The 24,211-nt window shown below is 46.5% G+C and overlaps 1 protein-coding gene across 1 annotated transcript in view; it reads right to left on the minus strand.

Annotated features, from left to right (window-relative positions):
* The window catches only part of LOC140716491 (sodium/calcium exchanger 3-like), a 604,478-nt gene extending 587,497 nt beyond the window's left edge, over window positions 1–16,981 (minus strand). The window contains exon 1 of the mRNA XM_073029274.1: window positions 16,844–16,981. The gene's annotated coding sequence lies outside the window, so the exon portion shown is untranslated. The remainder of the gene's footprint in view (window positions 1–16,843) is intronic.
* Between the last annotated feature and the right edge of the window lie 7,230 nt (window positions 16,982–24,211).

The raw sequence follows: 24,211 nt of genomic DNA on the forward strand, positions 1-24,211 counted from the left end.
AAAGCAGCATCCATGACCAAGGACCCCCACCATCCCGGCCATGCCTTCTTCTTGCTGCTGCCATTGGGAACGAGGTACAGGAGCCCAAGGTCCCACACCACCAAGTTCAGGACAAAGTTATTACCCCATAACCACCAGGCTTCTGAACCAGCATTGACGCCTTCACTCACCTCAACACCAAACTGATTTCTCAATCTATAAACTCACTCTCTAGGACTCCACAATTCATGTTCTCAGTATTATCTATTCATTTTGTATTTGCACTGTTTGTTTTCTTTTACCTATTGGTTTCTGGCAATTTTTTTAATGTTAGTTTTCAATGATACTATTGTATTTCCTTGTTCCACTATGAATGCCCACAAGAACATGAGTCTCAGCATAGTATATGGTGACGTATACATACTTCCGTGATAAATTTACTTGGGGCTTTGAATTTGATTATTCACTATCCAAAGGGCTTATTGCTAACCTCAGCTTTTAACACAGCAGCAAGAGACTAACCAAAGTTCATTAAGCTAAACTCCTAATTGGAGAGAATTCAAAATAAATGTTATCAAAGTCTATACACAAAGTCACTATGTGCAACCCCAAGGTTCATTTTCTTGCAGGCATACTCAATAAATCTATAGAACAATAACAATAACGGAATCAATGAAAGACCACAGCAACCAGTGTGCAGAAGACAACAAATTGTGCAAATACAAAAAGAAGAAATAATAATAAGCAATGAATATTGAGAACAGAAGATGAAGAGTTCAAAGTACATTTATTATCAAAGGATGTATAAATTATTCAGCCTTGAGATTCATCTGCTTACAGGCAAGCCACAAAACAAGAAACCTGGAAGAACCCAATTTTAATGAAGAACAACATAGAACATAGAATAGTACAGCACAGTGCAGGCCATTTGGCCCATAATGTTGTGCTGACCCTTAAACCCAGCCTCCCATATAAACCCCCCACCTTAAATTCCTCAATATAACTGTCCAGTAGTCTCTTAAATTTCACCAGTGTATCTGCCTCCATCACTAACTCAGGCGTGGAGAGAGAGGGGGGGAAAAACCACAAATTATGGAAACAGTTAAAGCAAGGAACAACATTCAGAGTAAAATAGAGTCCATAGATCCAGAACTCAGAGCAGCCGAAGTAGGCCCATAGCCTCAGCTCATCGCACAGCGGGGCAAATCACCGCAAAGCTTGCATACACAAAGCATGTAGCAGCCAGAGCAACCTCACTGCCACAACGCCATGGAGAGAGGAGTAAACGTTAGGGAAGAACAAGCAAAAAAATTTCATGACATATGTGAGTGATGATAAACCTGATTCTGATTTGGGTCACTATTCTGGGGCAGGCAGAGGGGAATCGTTGTTGGGCAAAGGGGAAGGGAACGTGGAGGGAGCGGGTAGCACCAGAGGGAGATTCTGTAACGATCAATAAACCAATTGTTTGGCATCAAATGACCTTGCCTGGTGTTTCAGAGCTGGGTGTGTCTGCACCCACCTCACCCCTGGCACTCCTACTCTACCACCTGTTCCACACCCCTCGCACAGCACTCCACCCTCACCGTTCCTGCCAGTTTTACAAACTCACTCTCAACCTCACATTGAGAAATACAGTACTGTGGAAAAGTCTTAGGCACCCCAGCTATATTATATATATATTGCATGTGCCTAAGACTTCTGCACAGTACTGTAGCTGCCCTTGTACTTGTTCCCTTCTGTACTTTGTGGCGCATCGGGCAGCAACCTTGTCAGTTCTTCAGCACTTGTCTTTTTCTCTTTTAAAAACAAGGTCAAGTTACCGGCTCGATGCACAACCTAGCACGGATAGGGAGCATGCAAGGAGCCAGCCGGATTCGAACCCAGGATCACTCGCCTCGGAAGTCCAGTGCTGCTGCCTTTGGGATCCTTCAAAACCCCAAGAGACACCTCAACACGGAATTCGCAGTTAAAAGCAATTTTGATTCTCTCAGAAAGTAAATGGTGGCAAGCTCTCCTCGCCCCTTTTGTCACGTTTGATTGCCAGGGTGATCAGCCCGCTGTCCTTTGTTGTAAATCAGATTAATCTTCTCACAATAAGAAATAAGACATAACTGATGCCCAAAAGCAAATGCTGCCTGGCCACTTTCCCACATGAAGCAACATATAATGCACACTAACATGTTAATGAGTCTGGTTTGTTAACAGGTCATTAGCGGCAAGGCAAATCTGTTAACGTGTGCATACATACACGCGCATCACGATAAGTGGGCAGTACGCACATGTGCGATACCCACAGACACGTGCTTCTATGTGAACACAAACACTAATTTCCAGAGAGTGGCATCACAGGTTGAGAGGGTCACAAAGAAAGCTTTTGGCATATTGGCCTTCATGAATCAAAGTATTGAGTACAGAAGATGGGATGTTATGTTGAAGACATGTTGTACAAGACATCAAGGAGGCCTAGTTTGGAGTGCTGTGTGCGGTTTTGGTCACCGACCTGCAAGAAAGATGTAAGATTGAAAGATTACAGAGAAAATTCACAAGGACATTGCTGGGTCTGGAGAGCCTGAGCTAAGTGGAATGATTGCATAGGATAGGACTTTATTCCTTGGAACGTAAAAGATTGAGAGGAGGTTTGATAGAGGTATTCAAAATTATGAGGGGTATAGATCGGGTAAATGCAAGCAGACTCTTTCCACTGAGGTTGGATGGATCCACAACTAGAGGTCATGGGTTAAGGGTGAAAGGTGAAAAGCTTAAGGGGATCATGAGGGGAAACTTCTTCACTCTGAGGATGGTGAGAGTGTGGAACGAGCTGCCAACACCATTAGTTCATGCGATCTCGATTTCAAGGTTTAAGGGAAGGTTGAATACGTCCATGGATGGTAGGGGTCTGGCCCGGGTGCAGGTCAATTGGAGTAGGCTATTTAAATGGCTCAGCAACTACTAGATGGGCGAAAGGACCTGTTTCTGTGCTGTATTTTTCTATTACTCTGAAGTAGCTCAAGCAGAAACCAATTTGTATTTGATTCCGCTCAATTAGTTAAAGCTTCAAGTAAAGATGGAGTGCAACGATGTTATACAAGGACGTGAGCTGCCATTACAAATACCACGACATATCATGGCTTAAGGCATCTCATTATTACTGTCTGGCGCTGTCCACTTATTAGTGCTGAAAATGGAAAAAAAATGACAAATTCCCAGAAGAAATAGGAGTTATTACAGGATTAATTTCTTGCCCCATCACTGAACTCTCCCCACAACCTATGGACTCACTTTCAAGGACACTTCATCTCATGTTCTCCATATTAATTACTTTTTTATTATTATAATAAATAATTTATAATAATGACCTAAGATATAGGAGCAGAATTAGGCCATTAGGCCCATCAAGTCTGCTCCACTATTTTATTAAGGTTGATCCATTTTTCCTCTCAGCCCCGATCTCCTGCCTACACCTCCCCCTACCCCCCAAATCCCTTCATGCCCTGACCAATCCAGAATCTATCAATTTCTGCCTTAAACGTACATAAAGCTACCTGTGGCAATGAATACCACAGGTTTACCCCTCTGGATAAAGACAATAAATATATATTTTCCCTCTCTTTTGTATTTGCAGAATGCATTCTCTTTAGCACATTGTTTGTTTGTCCGTCCTGCTGGGTGTGGTCTTTCATTGATTCTATTGTGTTTCTTGCCTCTCAAAGTCCAACCCTACATCCACATTGTGAGAGGTGGAAACGGGCAAGGCTGGCCAACAGGACTCTGGTAAAGCTGTACAGTGGATACAATGGATTACAAAAATATTGATGAACTCAACCATACCATTCGACTTTGGACGATGGAGATGGGAGATCATCAATGGCCTGTGCTTCACTGGAGCTAAAGAACCTAGGAAAAGAATGGTGTTTCTTGTATTTACTGTGTATGTCCAGAAGACAATGAATCTAAAGGCTGTATATGGCAACATATAAAGTTCAAAGTAAATTTATTATCAAATAAATATACAACCTTGTGATTCATTTTCTTGCAAGCATACTTAATATATAATAAATTTGCTTTTAACTTTTCGGTTAAAACAATTCCCATGGAGCTTCAGCCTTGAAGAATGTTCCACAAAATGTATAAGACAATCAGCATCTGCCATTTAATTTAGGCCATCGGTATTCCCCTCCCTGAGATGTCAGAATGAAATGCAGAGTGTGAACTATGCTGTAGTGCAGAGGGCAGGTTACTGAACCGAGTAACGTCGTCTATTGATCACCTCCTCCAACTCACGACTCTCTGCTCAATTCCACGGTACACTGCACACTTCCATTACTGCTTTACTTGACGCGAAGCAGGGCAGGCCAGTCAGTGCCGGCCGCTCACTCCCAGTTCACCATCTCACCCCGCAAGCATCGGGAAAACTTGGCTCCAAGCAGAGGTTGAGTGATTGCAGCAGGAATTGAGGCGCAGGGATCCCATTCTCCTTGGGCCGCGAGCACAGTGACCCGTGGCTGAGCAAGCTCTCCGCCATCAGTGCTTGTGGAAGCCTGATGGACAATTCAGGATGGTACTAAGGGGTTTCCCTTTCCCCCGTCCCCAACAACCTCATGCTCATTCTTTCTCGCCTGTTCAAAGTTCAAAGTAAATTTAGTGTCAAAGTACATATATGTCACCATATACAACCGTGAGTTTCAATTTCTTGCAGGCATACTCAGTAAATCTAAGAACCATAATAGAATCAAAGAAAGATTCCCACACAGGGTGAACAAACAAGCAATATGCAAAAGACAACAAAATGTGCAAATACAAATGCAAGTGATGGACAATTAGAGTTAAACAGCACAGAAACAAGCCCTTCTGGCCTCATCAAGAGGTCAACCATAGATGGGTGAGCAGCTTCAAGTACCTGATTGTCAACATCTCTGAAAATCTGTCCTGAGCCTAGCGTTTCAACACAATTACAAAGCAGGCATGCCCCCAGCTATATTTCATTAGGAGTTTGAGGAGATTTCGTATGGGAGAATTTTGACACACATACCATGGACAGCATTCTAACTGGTTACATCACCATCTGCTGCACAGGGGCGGAATAGGTTGCTAGGGGCTGTAAACTCAGCCAGCTGCATCATGGCCACTAGAGGACATCTTCAAACAGCAGCATTAACGATTAAGGATTCCCAAGCCCTCTACTGATTGCTACCATCAGGAAAGAGGTACAGGAGACTGAAGACACACACTCATTATTTGAGGAACAGCTTCTTCCCCTCCGCCATCATATTTCTGAATGGTCCACGAATTCAAGAAAACTACCTCACTATTTTTTCTCTTTTTGCACTACTTATTTAATATGTATTTCTTATTGTAATGTAGAATATATTTTATGTATAGTTTTACAGGAACAGTACAATACATTTCACAACATTACCATGATGATGATAATGGCATCCATCTTTCTCATATGGGTCAGTCCATTCTGCCACTACGAACAGAGGCACTGGACTGACCTCTACAGGGAACAAGCCTGGGATCTTGGGATGCCCAGTCATCCAGCCCGGTGGTGGTCCAAAGGAAAGCTTATGAAGCGATACGTTTGGCACCAGCTTGGCCGCAGGAGCTGCCGGAAGGTTGTTCAGTGAGGTCCAGCCGCCTTAGGGGCTCCACTCCGGATTTTCTGTCCGGCTTTACTCCCGTAGCCTTCGTCTCTCCCGAGGCTGCCCACAAGGCAGTGGGGCTATTTACCCATAGCTGGGGAATTTCATGATATATTTCAGTTTCAATACACCTAATTCTGAACTCAACCAGGTCAACGGGTAGATAGGGTCGTAAAGAGAGCTTTTGGTACATTGGCCTTTATAAATCAAAGTATTGTGTATAAGAGTTGGAATGTTATGGTGAGGTTGTATAAGATATTGGTGAGGCCTAATTTGGAGTATTGTGTACAGTTTTGGTCACCTAATTACAGGAAGGATATTAATAAGGTTGAAAGAGTGCAGAGAAGGTTTACAAGGATGTTGACGGGACTTGAGAAACTGAGTTACCGAGAAAGGTTGAATGGGTTAGGACTTTATTCCCTGGAGCGTAGAAGAATGAGGGGAGATTTGATAGAGGTATATAAAATTATGATGGGTATAGATAGAGTGAATGCAAGCAGGCTTTTTCCACTGAGGCTAAGGGAGAAAAAAACCAGAGGACATGGGTTAAGGGTGAAGGGGGAAAAGTTTAAAGGGAACATTGGGGGGGGGGCTTCTTCACACAGAGAGTGGTGGGAGTGTGGAATGAGCTGCCAGATGAAGTGGTAAATGCGGGCTCACTTTTAACATTTAAGAAAAACTTGAACAGGTACATGGATGAGAGGGGTATGGAGGGATATGGTCCAGGTGCAGGTCAGTGGGACTAGGCAGAAAAATGGTTCAGCACAGCCAAGAAGAGCCAAAGGGCCTGTTTCTGTGCTGTAATGTTCTATGGTTCTATAGTTCTAACCACCTGATGAAGTCCTATTTTCCCCGAATTTGGCGCATATCCCTCTAAGCCCAGCGTTCCCAGGTTGGTAACCCTGCACTAAACCTTTCCTATCAACGTATATTCCAAATGTCCTTTACACTGTACGTTGTTACTATACCTGCCTCAAATACTTTCTCTGACCGCTCGCACTATATACCCACCGCCCTCTTCATCTTCTGTGGTTTTAAGGTGCATTACCACCACTTTCTGAACTGAAGTGTGGGTCAGGATATCTAAATCCTATATATTCATATCCTACCTGTAAGGGGTTTGTATGTTCTCCCAGTGACAGCTTGGGTTTCCTCCAGGTGCTCTGGTTTCCTCCCACGGTCCAAAGACGTACCGGTTGATTGGTTAATTGGTCATTGTAAATTGTCCCGTGATTAGGCCAGGATTAAATTGGTGGTTACTTGGTGGCTCGGCTCGAAAGCCTATTCCGTGCTATATCTCAATAAATGAAAATAAATAGATTCTTTAAACCAGACCTGTATTCTTAAAGAACACCCACAAAATGCTGGAGGAACTCAACAGTCAGGTATCATCTATAGAAATGAATAAACAGTCAATGTTTCAGGCTGAGACCCTTCTTCAGGACTGGAAAGGAAGGGGGAAGATGCCTTCTTAAGGAACTGCGCTATGTATTTAAAGCAATGATCCTGTGAAGCTCCTTAAGGTTGTTACAGTCAAGGGTGGTAATGGGTTTAAGCTCCCACTACCTATTAAATGCTCCCAATGGCGTACACCTCAAATAGCCTCCGACAACCAAGTCCAGCTCCTGGCCTTCACGTGTGGCTTAGCTACTAAGCCCGGCAGAACTGTTTCTACCGACAGAAAGGGCAAAGGTGGATTACTGGCGCCTTAAAACCAATCGCTTCGGACAGATGAGGCTCGACAGCAGTAGTCGGCTGCTCTCCTAGAAGGAGGAAAACTCTGATCTCGAATCTCCGCTGCCTTGAGGCCATACCCACTCATAGGGAAGACCTTGGGAGTAATCACTAAGGAAAATTCCAGAGCTGGAATCCCTAAGGCAATTCTACGTTGAGTTCAACGCTGACTGGCAACTCCTGAGATGCTGCTGGTACCAAACTGTATCAGTCTCTGCCGTTCCTTTGGGTTCATCGGATGCGTGGAGAGGGGGAGCTTGCTACACAGGCAACAGCTTGCTCTCCATATCATACTGCCCTGGCCTGCGTATCTAGACAGCTAGGACGCAGCATCCATGGTCGACTCTGACTGATAGAGACCTCACTCACTCATTCTGTGATCCTTTCTGCCAAATACTGTAATGTTAAATTGTATTTTATTCTGTGATAATCAACCATCCTCTCTCTTGATTATATCTTGGACCACCCCTTTGTGTGACTAAGTTGCCCCATTTTATATCTTTCCCCTCTCACCTTCAACCTGTGACCTAACATTTTTTAAAAAATTTCCTTTCTTCTGGGGTGGGGATGGGATCTCAAACTATTCACCTCATCTATTCTCCTCCTGATTTTCCAATCCTCTATACGATCACCCCTCAATCTCCTATGCTCCAGAAAAAAGTCCTAGGCTATCCAATCTTTCCTTATAAATCAGGCCCTTCATTGCCAGCATCATCTCTGCCACAAGAGATTCAGAAAATGCTAAAAATCTTGAGCAATACACACATAAAACGCTGGAAAATCTCAGCATATAAACAGTTCATATTTTGGGCTGAAATTCTTCATCAGGACCTTTTTTTTTATATAGAGGAGGGTGGCGGTGGATAGGAGCTAGAGTCATAGAGCCAAAGAAAGCTACAGCACAGAAAAGGCCATTCAGCCCATCTAGTAACTGCCAATGTCTCCTCGTAAGGTGATGGAATGCTTGCAAGTAAATTGCCAAGATCAGAGAACAACTCAACCCATCCATTTGCCATTCCTCAGCTCACTAACCCAGCTGATCAAGATGCTTCTGCAAGTCCTGATAAGTATTTTCACTGTTAATGGTATCACCTATTTTAGTGTCGTCTGCAAACTTACTGGCCATGCCTCGTTCACTCTCATCCAAATCACTGACATCGATGAAAAATAGCAATGGGCCGAGCACCAAGACTCGGACCTGCTCCAAGAAGATCGTCCAGCCAAATCCTCCAACTACTAGGGACACTAATTCACTGAGATGACTGATAATAAGAGAGCAGAATGTGGGACAGGAAGAATACAGGCAATGTGTTCAAATGTCAGAATCAGATTTAATATCAACGGCATATTTCATGAAATCTGTTGTCTTTGCAGCAGCAGGACATTGTCATACATAATATTAACTGTAAATTAAATTATACATGCATACACACACCTATGTATTTAAAAAAGTTAAATTAAACAAGTAGTGCAAAAAGGGAGAAAATAAAGTATCGATGTAGTGTTCATGGGTTCAACATCCATTCAGAAATCGGATGGCAGAGGGGTAGAAGCTGTTCCCGAATCATTGAGTGTGTGCCTTCAGGCTCCTATAACCTCCTCTCTGACGGTAGCAATGAGAAGAGGGCATCAGGATCAGAATAAATTTTAATATCACCAGCATGTGTCATGGAAGTTGTTAACTTCGCGGCAGCAGTACAACGCGATGAGGCCATTAGGCTCTACGGTGTGCCAAGCTATAGCCGAGGAAATGATGACACCCTCTTGTTCGACTGTTCAAGGTAATTTAATTTTTATTCTTTCTTCCTTCTCTTCCAATATTTGTATATCTGTGCACTTGGAATGCTACTGTGACTAATTTCCTTTGGGATCAATAAATATCTATTTATCAATACATGATAATATAGATCATCACCACCTTTTCAAGAGCAACTAGGGATGGGCAATAAATGCTGGCTTAACTGGCAACAACCACATCCCATGAATAAATTTTAAAAAGGAAACTGAATTACATTAAATATATCAAATAGCTAAATACGTAGTGCAAAAACATAAATAAAATATAGGTGAGGTAGTGTTTATGGTTTCAATGTCCATTCAGAAATCTGACGGCAAAGGGGAAGAAGCTGTTCCTGAATCATCAAGCCTTCAAGCTTCTGTACCTCTTTCCTGATGGTAGCAGCGAGAACAGGGCATGACCTGGGTGATGGGGATCCTTAATGATGCATGTAGCCTTTTTGAAGCATTGCTCCTTGAAGGTGTCTCAGATACCACGGAGGCCAGTGCCCATGATGGAGCTGGCTGAGTTTACAGATCTCTGCAGCTTATTCTGATCCTGCGCAGTAGCATTCCACCCCCCCCCCCACCACCACGCCCCGCACTCCCATACCAGACGGTGTTGCAAAGTTATCAAACTCAGGGTTAGTTTATTCAACTAATAAAACAACATGATTAAATTCAAATGTCATAGCCGGGGTGGTGGTGGGGATAAGATCCCACCACCTATAAATTTCTCCAAATGGCGTGCGTCTCTAACAGCCTCTGACACGAGTCCAACTCTCGGCCTTCACATGTGTCTCAGCTACTAGCCCGGTGGAACTGTTTCTACTGACAAGAGAAGGGGCAAAGGTGGACCACTGGCGCCTCAAAACCAGTTGATTCGGGCAGGTGGGGCTCGTCAGCCTTGGATGGCAGCCGCCTAGGAGAAGGAAAACTCTGATTTTAAACCTCCGCTGCCTTGCGGCCGTACCCACCCACGGGAAAGGCTTCGGGAGTAAACCCCGAGGAAGAAATCCGGAGCCGGGGTCCCTGAGGCAGTTTGAAGTTGTCTACAACTTCACTCCGGCAACCTCTGCGACGACACTGGTGCCAAACTGTATCGGCGTTTGCCCTTCCCTTGGACTATTTCAGTGACGTGGAACGGGGGAACTCGCCACATGGGCAGCAGCCAGTTCTTCAAATCTTCCCACCCAGGCTTGCGCCCTGGAGAGGATACGGTCCACCAGAGGCGCAAACCCGTGATCCCCTGGGATCAACCACTGCCTACTACTATTAAATTCAAAGTACGTCCGATGTTTGCAGATTGAAGGGTGTAGGCAATTAATTGCTAGTTTAGCTTTTCAGCACAGCATCATGAGTCGAAGGTCAAGTTCCTGGAGTTTACTATTTTGTGTATTGTGTTCCTCTCTAAGGATTGCTTCCTTGTCATGGCAGAGAAGCCTGGGAGCTCCTGAGATTCCAAGAATGATGCTGCCTGGAGCGTAGCCCTCTGGCTCTTAGCTCCTGGTAGGGTCACCCAATGGAGGCAAGGTCAAGAGGGAGGTTCTTAGACAAAGACCAATCCAACCAAGACCTCAGCGGCGGAGCTGGTGGAAGATGAGGACACATCACAACAGCAGTGAAGGCAGAGGAAGGCTGCAGCAGTGAAGGGTCCCCAGTTGGCTTGCCGTCCATGCCACTGGACCCCGACATCAAGGACCTTGTGGTGGCTGCCCGTGCTTCAGAATCCACACGTTAAACAACATCACCGACAGGCGTTCTCTGTTGAGGGAATCCACCCTAACATCCTGGATCAAGTCCTGTGGCATGATCGGCAAGAGGCCAAAATATGTGGGACTACAGCCACCCGAGCACTCACCAATAGACAACCCCTTAGGAGAACATCATACTTCAGGATCAGGTTTAATATCACTGGCAAATGTCTTGAAATTTGTTCAAAGACAAGAGAAAATCTGCAGATGCCGGATTCTCATCCAAACCATTGACGTCGATGTCAAACAGCAATGGGCTGAGCACCAAGCCTTGAGCCTGCTCCAAGAAGGTCGCCCAGCCAAATGCTCCAACTGTAAGGGACACTAATTCACAGAGATGACTGACAACAAGAGAGCAGGACATGGGACAGGAAGGATACAGTCAGCGTGTTCACGGAAATTTGCTGTTATGCAGCAGCAGTACAACGAATAATAATAAAAAAATGTGGATTAAAGTATAGATTTTTTCCAAGGTAAATTAATTAAGTGGTGCAAAAAGAGAAATTAAAAAGTAGTGAGGTAGCGTTCATAGGTTCAATGCCCATTCAGAAATCTGATGGCAGAGGGGAAGAAGCCGTTCCTAAATCGTTGTGTATACCTTCAGGGTCCTTGTACCTCCTCCCTGATGATAGCAATGAGAAGGTGGCATCACTTGACTTGAGTGTTCACAATACTACTATTACTGTGTTCTGTGCTCCAAACATGGTCAGGATGGGTAGGATCATAGCGGCACTCACAAGTGCAGATGACCAGGCCACAAAACAACATAGCAACGCGTCGCATTCCAAGTGAAATTAAACAAGAGTGAGCCCAGCATACGACACGCAGTGGCAGAACTCACAGCGTAGTGACTGTGTTTAACACAATGTGACACAGGGTGTCAAAACACATATTAAGATATTTACGGTTTTTTTTTTAAAAAATGCATGAGACTAGTCAGTGCAAAACAGAGCGCTCAGAACTTTCAAGTGGGACACAGGGCACCCATTGCAGCAGCAAAAATATTCCATGCGAAAGTGGAGGAAACGGGGAAGTGAAATTAATCAGGTTGCACCGAGCTCAGCTCAGAGTGATACTGTCCTAAAAATATCATGCTTGCTTTAATGGACGCACTGAGTGGCCACTGTATTAGGTAGTTGTTCCTCTATCAAGCGGTAGTAAATCAAGGCAACTGGACTTGCTGTGTTGTCTAGAAAAAGTTTTGCCACTCATCTGAGAGGCTTCTTCAGTTCTGGTCCATGGTGGGTAGTTTTCTGGCTTATAAACTCTGTGAGTTGTTTAAAGGTATAGTAATCACATGAGAGTCGTTAAGAGTAGAGGTAATGAGAGGGTCATCAGTCTTATCTTTGCATGAATGGAGGTGTGAACTGCTGTGGAGATGCCCGGGTAGGGATGTTCAGACTGCTTTGTAAGTAGCTGATAGGTGGTGTTGCACCCCTACCCCCACCCTCCCTGTTCAGGGAAGGGTTTTCCAGTTTGACAAAGATGGCTTCCTTAACCCCTTCTTTCAAACCACCTGTCCTCCCTGTCCAAAACGTGCACTTTGTTATCATCAAAGGAGCGCCCCCTGTCTTTTAGGTGTAGATATGCACCCGAGTCTTGACCCGAGGAGTTAGCCCGCCTATGCCGGGCCATCTGTTTGTGAAGCACAAACAGGAGGAAATCTGCAGATGCTGGAAGTTCAAGCAACCCACACAAGATGCTGGTGGAACGCAGCAGGCCAGGCAGCATCTATAGGAAGAAGTACAGTTGACATTTGGGGCCGAGACCCTTCGTCTGGACTAACTTAAAGAAGAGACGCTGACGAAGGGTCTCGGCCCAAAACATCAACTGTACTTCTTCCTATATTTGCTGCCTGGCCTGCTGCGTTCCACCAGCATTTTGTTTGTGAAGCAGTTGTCTTGTCTCGCCGATATACGGATCTGTACAGTTCTCATTGCATTGGATAGCATATACAATATTGCTGTTTATGTTTGGGTGTAGGATCCCTGGGGTGGACAATTTTCTGTCTGAGAGTGTTCGTAGGTTGAAAAAACACAGGTCAAGACTCGGCGGTGTATCTACACCTAAAGGACAGGGTTTGATGATAATAAAGTGCACATCTTGGACAGGGAGGACAGGTGGCTTGAAAGAAGGGGTTAAAGAAGCCAGCTTTGTCAAACTGGAAAACCCATCCCTGAACAGAGAGGGTGGGGGTGGGGGGTACAACACCACCTATCAGCAACTTACAATGCAGTCCTAATATCTCCACAACACTGGACAGCTTCATTCATTTAAAGATAAGACTGATTACCTCTCATTACCTCTACGACACTTAACGACCCTCATGTGATTGCTATACCTTTAAACAACTCAACACACACAAAATGCTGGTGGAACGCAGCAGGCCAGGCAGCGTCTATAAGGAGAAGCACTGTCGACGTTTCGGGCCAAGACCCTTCGTCAGGGTCTTTTCTTTCAGTTAGTCCTGACAGTGCTTCTCCTTATAGATGCTGCCTCGCCTGCTGTGTTCCACCAGCATTTTGTGTGTGTTGTTGTTTGAATTTCCAGCATCTGCAGATTTCCTCGTGTTTGCCCTTTAAACAACTCACAGAGTTTATAAGCCGGAAAACTACCCACCATGGATCAGAACTGAAGAAGCCTCTCGGATGAGTGGCAAAACGTCTTCTAGACAACACAGCAAGTCCAGTTACCTTGATTTACTACTGCTTGATATACACTGACCTGGATGACTGAGAACCTTCACAGACTGGTTGTTCCTCTCCGTGCCCTGTGGCACCTCGGGCAGCAACCTTGCCATTTCAGCATTTCTCTGTGGGTTTTTTTTAAATGAGGCTGAGTGGCTAGCTCGACGCATGCAAGGAGCCAGCTGGATTCGAAACTGGGACCGATAGCTCAATAGCTGCATTTGATATCAGAAAATCTAGACAATATACATCCTGAAATTCCTTTTCTTCGCAGACATCCACAAAACCAGAGGAGTGCCCAAAGAATGGGTGACAGTTAAAATGTTAGAGACCAAAGGCCCCCCCCCTCTACTGCCCCTCCCGCTCAGAAGCAGCAGCAAAGCATTGACACGTTCAAACAAGCTCCATGAACTCAGCAGGTCGGGCAGCATCCGTGGAAACGAGCAGTCAACGTCCCAGGGCCGAGACCCTTCGTCAGGACTCTTTCTCGGCCCGAAATGTTGACCGCTCGTCTCCACGGATGCTGCCCGACCTGCTGAGTTCATCCAGCGTGTTTGTACGTGTTGATTTGACCACAGCATCTGCAGTCTGCTTGGTGTTTAACCCTCCTCCACCCCACTTCCACGAGAAAAGCATCAGCACCCTCCACCCACCAAGCATGAAATTGCAAGGCCCCCCCCAATAAAGACAATAATCTGCAGTATAACGAAAGCTAATCATTCACCCGACAATTTGACATGCCACAGGCTCGCTCTCTCTCTCTATCTCTCCCTAATATAAGGGAGAAAGAGGTGTTCCCTTTCACACAGAACAACACAACTCACCTCAAGTTCCAGTGCTGAAGCCACCGCACCATTGGCTGGCTTTATTAGCTACTCCTGCTCATTAATGTGTTTATCTAATCAGCCAATCACCTGGCAGCAACTCAATGCATAAAAGCTCGCAGACGTGGCCAAGAGGTTCAGTTATTGTTCAGACCGAACGCCAGAATGGGGACGAAATGTGACCCAAGTGACTTTGACTGGAAAATGGTTGTTGGTGCCAGACAGGGTGCTTGGAGTATTTCAGAAACTGTTGATCTCCTGGGGATTTACAGCCACAACAGTCTCTGGAGTTTGCAGAGACTGGCGGGGGGAAAAAAACAAAAAACAAAAAATCCAGAGGGTGGCAGTTCTGTGGGTGAGAACACCTTGTTCATCAACGAGGTCAGAGGAGAATGGCCAGACTGGTTCAAGCTGAGAGGAAGGTGACAGTAACTCAAATAACCGCACGTTACAACAGTGGTGTACAGAAGAGCATCTCTGAATGCACAACACTTCGCACCTTGAAGTGGGCGGGCTAGAGCAGCAGAAAACCATGAGTGTTACTTTATACTGAGTGGCTCCAATATCTGATAAAGTGCCCATAGAGTGTATACATGCCTTAGAGAATATACCTTTAAATAAAATAAGCAAAGTCTTTCATTCAATTATTCTTATTTTCCCACCACCGCAACCGTGCGAGTGAAAACGAGCTGGCTAAAGGTTCTTCTCGTGAGCCAGAGGTGGAGGTCTCCGCTCTCCTGCGGAGTGCGCTAGCGAGGATCACAGCTGCACGGTCTGAGAAGACAGCAGAAGCAGATTCAATTCGACTTTAAAGAGGACGTCTTTGCAGGGCTCGGGGTTCAGAGCCGGAGAGTGGAACTCACCGAACAGCTCTCCAGGAGAGCCAGCCCGGTTGTGATCGCCGAGCTTCTCCCCCCTTCCCACCCTCTGCCCAATTCTATAAAGGCTTAGCAAATCAGGGCAGAGGACGGGTTCGGTCTATTGCAATTGGCCGCACAAAGTAATACTGAGAATTATGAAGGGAAAGGAAGTTTTATAAGCAGCATTTCCTCTGTAAGCAGGTGCTCAGTGCAACAGTGGGAATTATGCAGACCATAACACTGCCAGCCTTTCCTTGTTACTCCAAGAGCTGTTAGACGCAGCCCCGCAGAACAAATTAGCGAGAGGAAGGTCAGGAGAAAAATAGCGAGGGTTACTACTGAACGCAGGTTTGAGCACAGTGTAGGGGAGTGGAAGGGTCAGGCACAGGACAGCGAGGGAGCAAGGAGAAAAACTACGAGGACACAACACAGGGGCATGAGGTGGGCAAGACAATGGCAATCACGGCAGTGACACTGGTGGGCATGACGGTGGAGGCATCAGGACACTGGGCACAGGCAGGCATGATGGTGGGGGCATCAGGACACTGGTGGGCACCTCACAGGGGCCCCGGGGGCACTGGACACTGGCTGGCATGACAGTGGGGGCATCGGGGCACTGACGACTGACAGGCATGATGGTGGGTGCATCAGCACACTGGACACTGGCAGTCATGACATTGGGGCAGTTGGGGCACTGGCAGGCACGTCAGGACACAGGTGGGCACCAGGGCACTGGACACTGGTGGGCATGGCAGTGATGCATCTTGGCACTGGTGGTGGGGGGGAGCAGCAGGGCACTGGTGGGCATGGCAGTGATGCATCTTGGCACTGGTGGTGGGGGGGGGAGCAGCAGGGCACTGGTGGGCATCAGAGAACAAGGTCCAGAGCCACAAGACAGAGGGTGAACCTAGGACACGACTGTGTGACCAGACAAGCAATGCCCAGACGTGCCCCGACTGAGTTGGTCCAAGGGAAGGTACATACAGTGCAACGTATTGAACAGAAACCAGAGTGTGCCCAATACACCTCTTAGACAGAACAGTGAGTGGGCACAAGACAGCGAGGACTGCCTACAGACGGCAAGAGCTTCTAAGCAACATTATGGAAACTAGGGCAATAATATATAAATATACGACGAAATGTACCAGTGTCTTTTTTTTTAACTGTGTTACGCCGGGTAAGTCACGACAAATTTAAATCAAGATGAACAAGCGGACTGCCAGCCAGCTACTGATACTGATCAAGGGGTTCGATTCAGATAAACAGAGATTCACTAAACTGAGCGCTCGCCGGGGAAGAGAGCCCGCGGTGACACTAACTGAGCGGTTTGGTGCCCGGAGAAGAGGAGCGAGTGGGCAGCAGATACAAGGCTGGTACGGCAGAGCACCACACACACACACTGAGACCCAGTTCCAGCGACCTAACTCAACACTAACACGTTGATAAACGAGGGAGAACGGCTGGGATTCACCACAGCGAGCGGGGCAAGGTTTCGTTTGCTGTGCCCGGGCAGTGCAGAGTGGGCACCTCGCCTCTTGCGATGCCAACCCACCCCGCCCTGTGCCCTCCCCCTTCCTTCCTTACCTTCCTGCCTCTCCGCTTAAAGCCCACAGCCGGCGATGCGCTACCGTCTCCTCCGCCTCGCTCACCCAACACAGCCACTCGACTCCGGGCGCGGGCACGCGTGCTCCTGCGCGCTCCCGCTTGCCTGGGGCGGCGCGGATACGCGTGTGGCGTCACTCCAGGATCCTTCCTCCCACCCGCCTCCCCCGCCAAAACAAACACATCTCTCCCCGTCAGCCGCCGCATCGCCTCGGACCCAGGGGTTCCTGGGGGGTGGGGGGAAGCTGGGAGGGAGGCAATGGGGAGAGAAATGGTGGGGGTGGGTGGAGGGGGGAGAGGGAGCGTCTCAGGTAGCTGCACCCCCTACCTTGAGGTAGTTCCAGTCGGCTGTTTCCCCCCCTATCACGTTAACGCAGCCTGTTGCCTGTGTAATTCAGACGGTTGTCTGTGCGCCACTGTTTATCGTTTGTGTAACTGAACCGTGGGTTGATGAAATACTCACTGGGATTTGCGTCTTTTCAGCACCAGATATATATATATATACATTTCAGCCTGGGGTCTGCGTGACCTATCTCCCAGTCTACATAATTCAGCGTGTATTGCAGCCCGGGGTCTGTACAATATGATTAGAAAGTGTCGGGAACAGGGGCTAGTGTTCAAAGTTCAAAGTAATTTTATTATCAATAGCGTACATAGACAGTATGATATACGACCCTGAGATTCGTTTTCTTGTGGGCATACTCAGCAAATCTATAGAACAGTAACTATAACAGGATCAATGAACGGTCGAACAGAAGTCAATAAAATGTGCAAATGCGAATGTAAGTAAACCGCAATAAATAACCAGAACATGAGGTAATAAGATAAAAGAGTCCGTGAAGTGAGATAATTGGTTGTGGGAACATCACAATGATGGGGCAAGGGAGGGTATTGTTCGAGAGCCTGATGGTTGAGGGGGAGTAACTGTCCTTGAACCTGATGATGCCAGTCCTGAGGCTCTTGTACCTTCTCCGTGATGGCAATGGCAACCCATTTCAAATCTCCTTCCCATTCCCATTCCAACATGTCAGTCCATGGCCTCCTCTACTGCCGCAATGAGGCCACACTCAGGTTGGAGGAACAACACCTTATATTCTGTTTGGGTAGCCTCCAACCTGATGGCATGAACATCGATTTCTTGAACCTCTGTTAATGACAACACCCCCCCCCCCCGCCCCACCCTTTTACCATTCCTCATTCCTGTTTCCCTCTCTAACCTTCTCTCCTCACCTGCCCATCACCTCCCTCTGGTGCTCCTCCCCCTTCCCTTTCCTACATGGTCTTCTCCCCTTTCGCATCAGATTTTCCCTCCTCCAGCCCTTTATCACTTTCACCAATCAACCTCCCAGTTCTTTCCTCCCCCCTCTCCTATCACCTACCACCTTGTACTTCTTCCTCCCCTCCGCCCACCTTCTCACTCTGACTTCTCATCTTTTTAACCAGTCCTGGTGAAGGATCCCAGCCCGAAACGTCGACTGTTCGCTCTTTTCCACAGACGCTGCCTGGCCCGCTGAGTTCCTCCAGCGTTAGCTGGGCTTTGCTTTGGATTTCCAGCATCTGAAGATTGTCTCAGGTCAGAGGATCTCCAACAGGTGGGTGCTGCTTTCATACGACAGTGTTCCATGCAGGTGTGCTTCAGTGGTTAGGAGGCCTTTACCTGTGATGTATTCGGCGAAATCCACTACCTCTTGTAGCATTTTTCATTCCAGGCCATGATGCAGCCAGTCAACACACTCACCACTACACACCTATAGAAGTTTGTCAAAGTTTTTGATGACATAGAAGTGTCGTGGACCTGTTTTCTTTGCAATTCAGCCTAGTGTTTTTGCAAGGTGCCAGAGGAGGTTATTAAACAAAGATGAGTGCACAATATTGCGGGGAATATCCTCTTGTTGAAGGAGGACTGGTTACACTGGACAACAAAGATCTTGTTTCCTAAATACTTTTGGGTGTATCTTACAGATTTTGGGCTGCTGAACATGAAAATCACCGTTTTTTAATCATCTATAATTGTTATTTCAATTCATAATTCAAGTCAGAATAACTAATGGCATTTCTGTTGGTGCAGAAATCAAACAGGTCATCAATGACAGGCAATTTGAGGAATTTCTAGTGGGACCGGAGAAAATCACATGGAAGGCATTCAAGGATGTTGTTGAAAATTTTCTTGGCGACCACAGAGCACCAAACTACATGCAGCTGGTTGACAACGTGCTTCAAGCATATGTAGCCCCCTGGTAAGCCTCAGGCTCAGGGGGAGCAGACTTCGGCCCCTCCAGACTGGGTAATCAGCTTGTGTAGATGCTGTGTGATGACCCCACCACGCCAAATAACAGACAGGACACCATATACGATTAAATGATTGCACTTTATAGATCTTACTGGAACTATGTACTTGATAGAGATACAATATAAAATGAAAAGTAAAAGGCACCAAACTTATCAAAGTCCAACCACTTCGTGCACAACCGTTGGAGCTCAGTTAACGAAGTCTTCTTGCCACCATTCGATCCCCTCCGACCTCCTCGACCCGCCGCCTGGGACCAACACCGGTGGTCGACCAGACGCTCCACACGAATCTGTCCTCGTCTCCTCTCCTCGCCAAAGACCCTGCGCCTCGGACTCCCGCCCGGGGTCCGTTCCGCCGCCCAGCTTACAGCATTGCGTCTCCTCTCTCTATCCTCATCACGCCTTCTCCCCAAAGGCCGGCGAAAACAATAGCTTACAGACCCACGAGAAAGAATAACATCTATCCCATTTGGTAAACAAATGAATACAATTCTCGTTATCAGTAATTATAACCCAAACAAGCTGCGAGAGAAAAGCACTTTCTCCACAGTTACCATAACAAAGAGGCATTTTTATTTTTAACATAACAAAGAAGCCATTTTATTAGCCTTAGCAGTAACATAAGAAACACCTTACACATACAACATATAACATAAGAAGAAACCCCTTACACATACAAAACCATGAAGTGGACTGTGGGAGGAAACCAGGGCACCCAGAGGAAACCCACGTGGTCAGGGGGAGAACGTACAAACTCCTGAGAGGCAGCGACAGGAATTGAACCCGAGTCTCCTACACTGTAAAGTGTTGTGCCACACTACACCACCATGCCACATTATCAGTTTTGTGTGTAAGTAGTACGTACTGTGTTGTGCACCTTGGTCAGAAGGAACGTGGTCTCATTTGACAGTATACAGTTGAATGACGATCAAGTGAACTTGACCTTCAATGGTGTAGGAAGCTCAGTGGTGATGGGTGGAAGAGGCAAAAAGCTGAAGAAGAACCTGAGATGGGTCTTTTTTTTGTTTGGGAAGACATGTCGAGTCAGGTGTTGCAGGGATGGGTGCTGAGATCCCAATTGCTCACGTGAGAGGATCAAGCAGCATATATCCAAGTCTGCCGGTGATACAAAGCTGGACAGCGGTGGCGAGGAGGATTCACAGAGAGGCACCCAGGGAACATAGACCGGTTGAGTGAATGGGTGCGGACGTGGCAGATGGGGGGGGGGCTGTGCAGAGAAGTGAGAGGTGGCTCATTTTAGCAGGAAAAATAGAAGAGCGACAACTTTACTTTGAATAGCGGAAGGCGAAGGGTGATTTTATACTCAGATCAACACAAACGGACACACGGTTTAACAGGCAATTCAGAAGTGAAGCAGAATTGCAGGTGTTATTGGGTACAAGTGAAAAGTCTCCGTGCTGGAATTTTACAAGTCTCTACTGTGACTGGAGCCCAACTTTGTGATATGGTGCAACTCAAACTACCTGCGTCTCAATGTCACCAAGACCAAGGAGATGGTGGTGGACTTTAGGAGATCTAGGCCTCATATGGAGCCAGTGATCATTAATGGAGAATGTGTGGAGCAGGTTAAGACCTACAAGTATCTGGGAGTACAGTTGGACGAGAAGCTAGACTGGACTGCCAACACAGATGCCTTGTGCAGGAAGGCACAGAGTCGACTGTACTTCCTTAGAAGGTTGGCGTCATTCAATGTCTGCAGTGAGATGCTGAAGATGTTCTATAGGTCAGTTGTTGAGAGCGCCCTCTTCTTTGTGGTGGCGTGTTGGGGAGGAAGCATTAAGAAGAAGGACGCCTCACGTCTTAATAAGCTGATAAGGAAGGCGGGCTCTGTCGTGGGCAAAGTACTGGAGAGTTTAACATCGGTAGCTGAGCGAAGGGCGCTGAGTAGGCTACGGTCAATTATGGAAAACCCTGAACATCCTCTACATAGCACCATCCAGAGACAGAGAAGCAGTTTCAGCGACAGGTTACTGTCGATGCAATGCTCCTCAGACAGGATGAAGAGGTCAATACTCCCCAATGCCATTAGGCTTTACAATTCAACTGCCAGGACCTAAGAACTTTTTTTTAAAGCTATTATTAATGCTTTTTGAGTTAGTGATTTAGATGCATATCATATTATTACTGAGTTAAGTATTGTATGTAATGAGTTTTTGCTACAACAAGTGTATGGGACATTGGAAAAAATGTTGAATTTCCCCATGGGGATGAATAAAGTATCTATCTATCTATCTATCTATCTATCTATCTATCTATCTATCTATCTATCTATCTATCTATCTATCTATTGATGTAGCTACAAAGAAGGCATGGCAGCAATTATATTTCATTATGAGTTTGAGAAGACCTGGTATGTCACCAAAAACACTCAGAGATTTCTACAGACATACCGTGGAGAGCATTCTGACTGGCTGCATCACTGTCTGGTATGGGGGGTGGGCACTAGCCTGCATAGTATCCAGGACATCTTCAAGGAGCAATGCTTCAAAAAGGCAGCATCCACCATTAAGGACCCCCATCAGCCAGGCCATGCCCTGTTCTCATTGTTACCGTAAAGAAGGGGGTACAGAAGCCTGAAGCCACACACTCAACGATTCAGGAACAGCTTTTTCCCCTCTGCCATCCGATTTCTGAATGGACATTGAACACATAGACTCACTACTTCTTTATGTTTACTTTTTAATACATATCTATTTGATATATTTAACTACTTGATACATATTTACTGTAACGCATGTTTTTTCTCTATTATTGTACTGCTGCCACAACAAATTTTGTGACATACCGGTGATATTAAACCTGATTCTGTTCTCCTTACGGAAGGAGTATATCTTTAGAATGAAAGGGATACAACGAAGATTCACGACTTTAATTCTCGTTATTGTTATCCCTCTCTCTGCGCCTCAGGCGGCAACCTTGCTGCTCCTTTAGCACTTGGTTTGTTTTTAACCGAGATGCAAGCTCGATGCTCTAGGGATGGGAAGCATGCAAGGGGACGGCCGGATTCGAACCTGGGACCACTCACCTCGAAGTCCAGTGCTGATGCACCACTGGCCGGCTTACACTCTGATTCTTGGTCCTCTGAAAAAAAAAAAAATTTTGAATTCTTTAGAATTTAAAAGGATGGAACTCGCTGAATCATATAGCACCACAACAGGCCCTTCAGTCCATCAAGCTCATGCTGACCATCAACGACACCCTTATACTAATACTCCCCAATATTTTCATTCCCACATATGCCTATCAACACAGAAACTGTTGGAGAAACATGATGAAGCGGGAATCCTGATGAAGGATCTCTGCCGAAACATTGATTTTTTATTCTCTCCATAGACGCTGCCTGACCTGCTGAGTTCCTCCAATATTTTGTGTGTGTTACTCTGGATTTCCAACTTCTGCAGAATCTCCTGTGTTTACAATCCCACACCCATCAAGATTCCCACCTTATAAACACGAGAAAGTCTCCACATCCAAAGAAACACACACAAAGCGCTGGAAGAACTCAGCAATGTGGAAATGAATAAACAGTCGACGGTTCAGGCCAAGACCCTTCTTCAGGACTGAGAAGGAAGGGGGCAAATGTCAGAATAAAAAGGTGGGGGTGAGGGGAAGGAGGCTGGCCGGAAGGTGATAGGTGAAGCCAGGTGGATGGGAAAGGTCAAGGGCTCGAGAGGAAGGAATCTAATAGGACAGGAGAGTGGACCATGGGACAAAGGGGAAAAGGGGATCCAGGGGGAAGTGAGAAGAGGTGAAAGGTCAGAGTGGGGAATAGAGGAAGAGTGAAGGGGGATGATTTTTTTTACTGGAAGAAGAAATCGATATTCAGGCCAGCGGGTTGGAGGCTATCCACGCCCTCCTCTTGTACCCAGACAGAACATAACGTGTTTCTCCTCCATCCTGACAGTGGCCTCATCTTGGCACAAGAGGAGGCCATGGATTGACATGTTGGAACAGGAATAGGAATCAGAGTTAGAAGGTTTGGCCAGCAGGAAGTTGCGCTTGAGACGGACGGAGCGGAGGTGCTCAACGGAGCGGCCCCCCAATTTACAGCGGGTCTCACCGATGCAGAGGAGACAGCATCGGGATCACTGGTCACAAGAGATGACCCCACCTATGCACTAGGGGCAACCTACAGTGGCAAATTAGCCAGATCTTTGCAATGTGGGAGGAAACCAGAGCACTGGAGGTGGGGTGGTCACTGGAGGTGACACCTCACATGGTCACAGGGAGAACGTGCAAACTCCACCCAGACAGCACCCAAGGTCTGAACATGAATCACAGAAATTGTAAGTGCTGCCCAAGTTGCTGCCATGGGAAGAGGTACAAATTTCTTACATGGCTCGATGGGGTGGGGGCAGGGATGATATTTACCCTGGATGGGGGTTTCTGGAATTAGGAGTTACCGCCACACAATAAGAGATTAGTCATTTAGGACGACCTCTTCACCAGAAGGACGATGAGTATTTGGGATTCTCTACTCAAGACAACAGACAAGCCTCAGGTGCTGATTAGATCCAGGACAGATATCGATTCCTGGGAATTGATGGTATGAGATCAGTGCAGGAAATTGGAACTAAGATAAAAGATGAGCCTCGACTGTTTTGAATGGTGGAGTGGACATCAGCAATGAACATTCTCCTTCAGCCAGAGCTTTGTGTTTATAATGCATCCAATGGTCAGTAATGCAGCTCTATAGATGCTGATGGTCCATTTATCCAACTCGCGTGGAGTGATTCATGAGTAGAAAGTACATGGATTACCTGAAGACAACCGATTGACCTGCTTGTGAAGGGAGGAGGCAGACGGGAGGGATGGCGTGTTGTCATGTGGCTTACTTGCCGGTCGAAAGCCACTTCTGCCGCGTCGGTCGTTGATTGGCCCCTTTAAACGTTCTTTCCCACTGGTTGGCCTGCGTGCCACGACGCAGGTTCCGGGCACATGGGGTGGAGTACAAGGATAGCACATGCAGGAAGCTCACCCTCTCTGCCCTTCTGGGGCCCGCTTCAGGCTGAAAGACAATTGAGAAAGAGCATTGAAGAC

Source organism: Hemitrygon akajei, chromosome 25, assembly GCF_048418815.1.
Source record: "Hemitrygon akajei chromosome 25, sHemAka1.3, whole genome shotgun sequence".
Lineage (NCBI taxonomy): Eukaryota > Metazoa > Chordata > Chondrichthyes > Myliobatiformes > Dasyatidae > Hemitrygon > Hemitrygon akajei.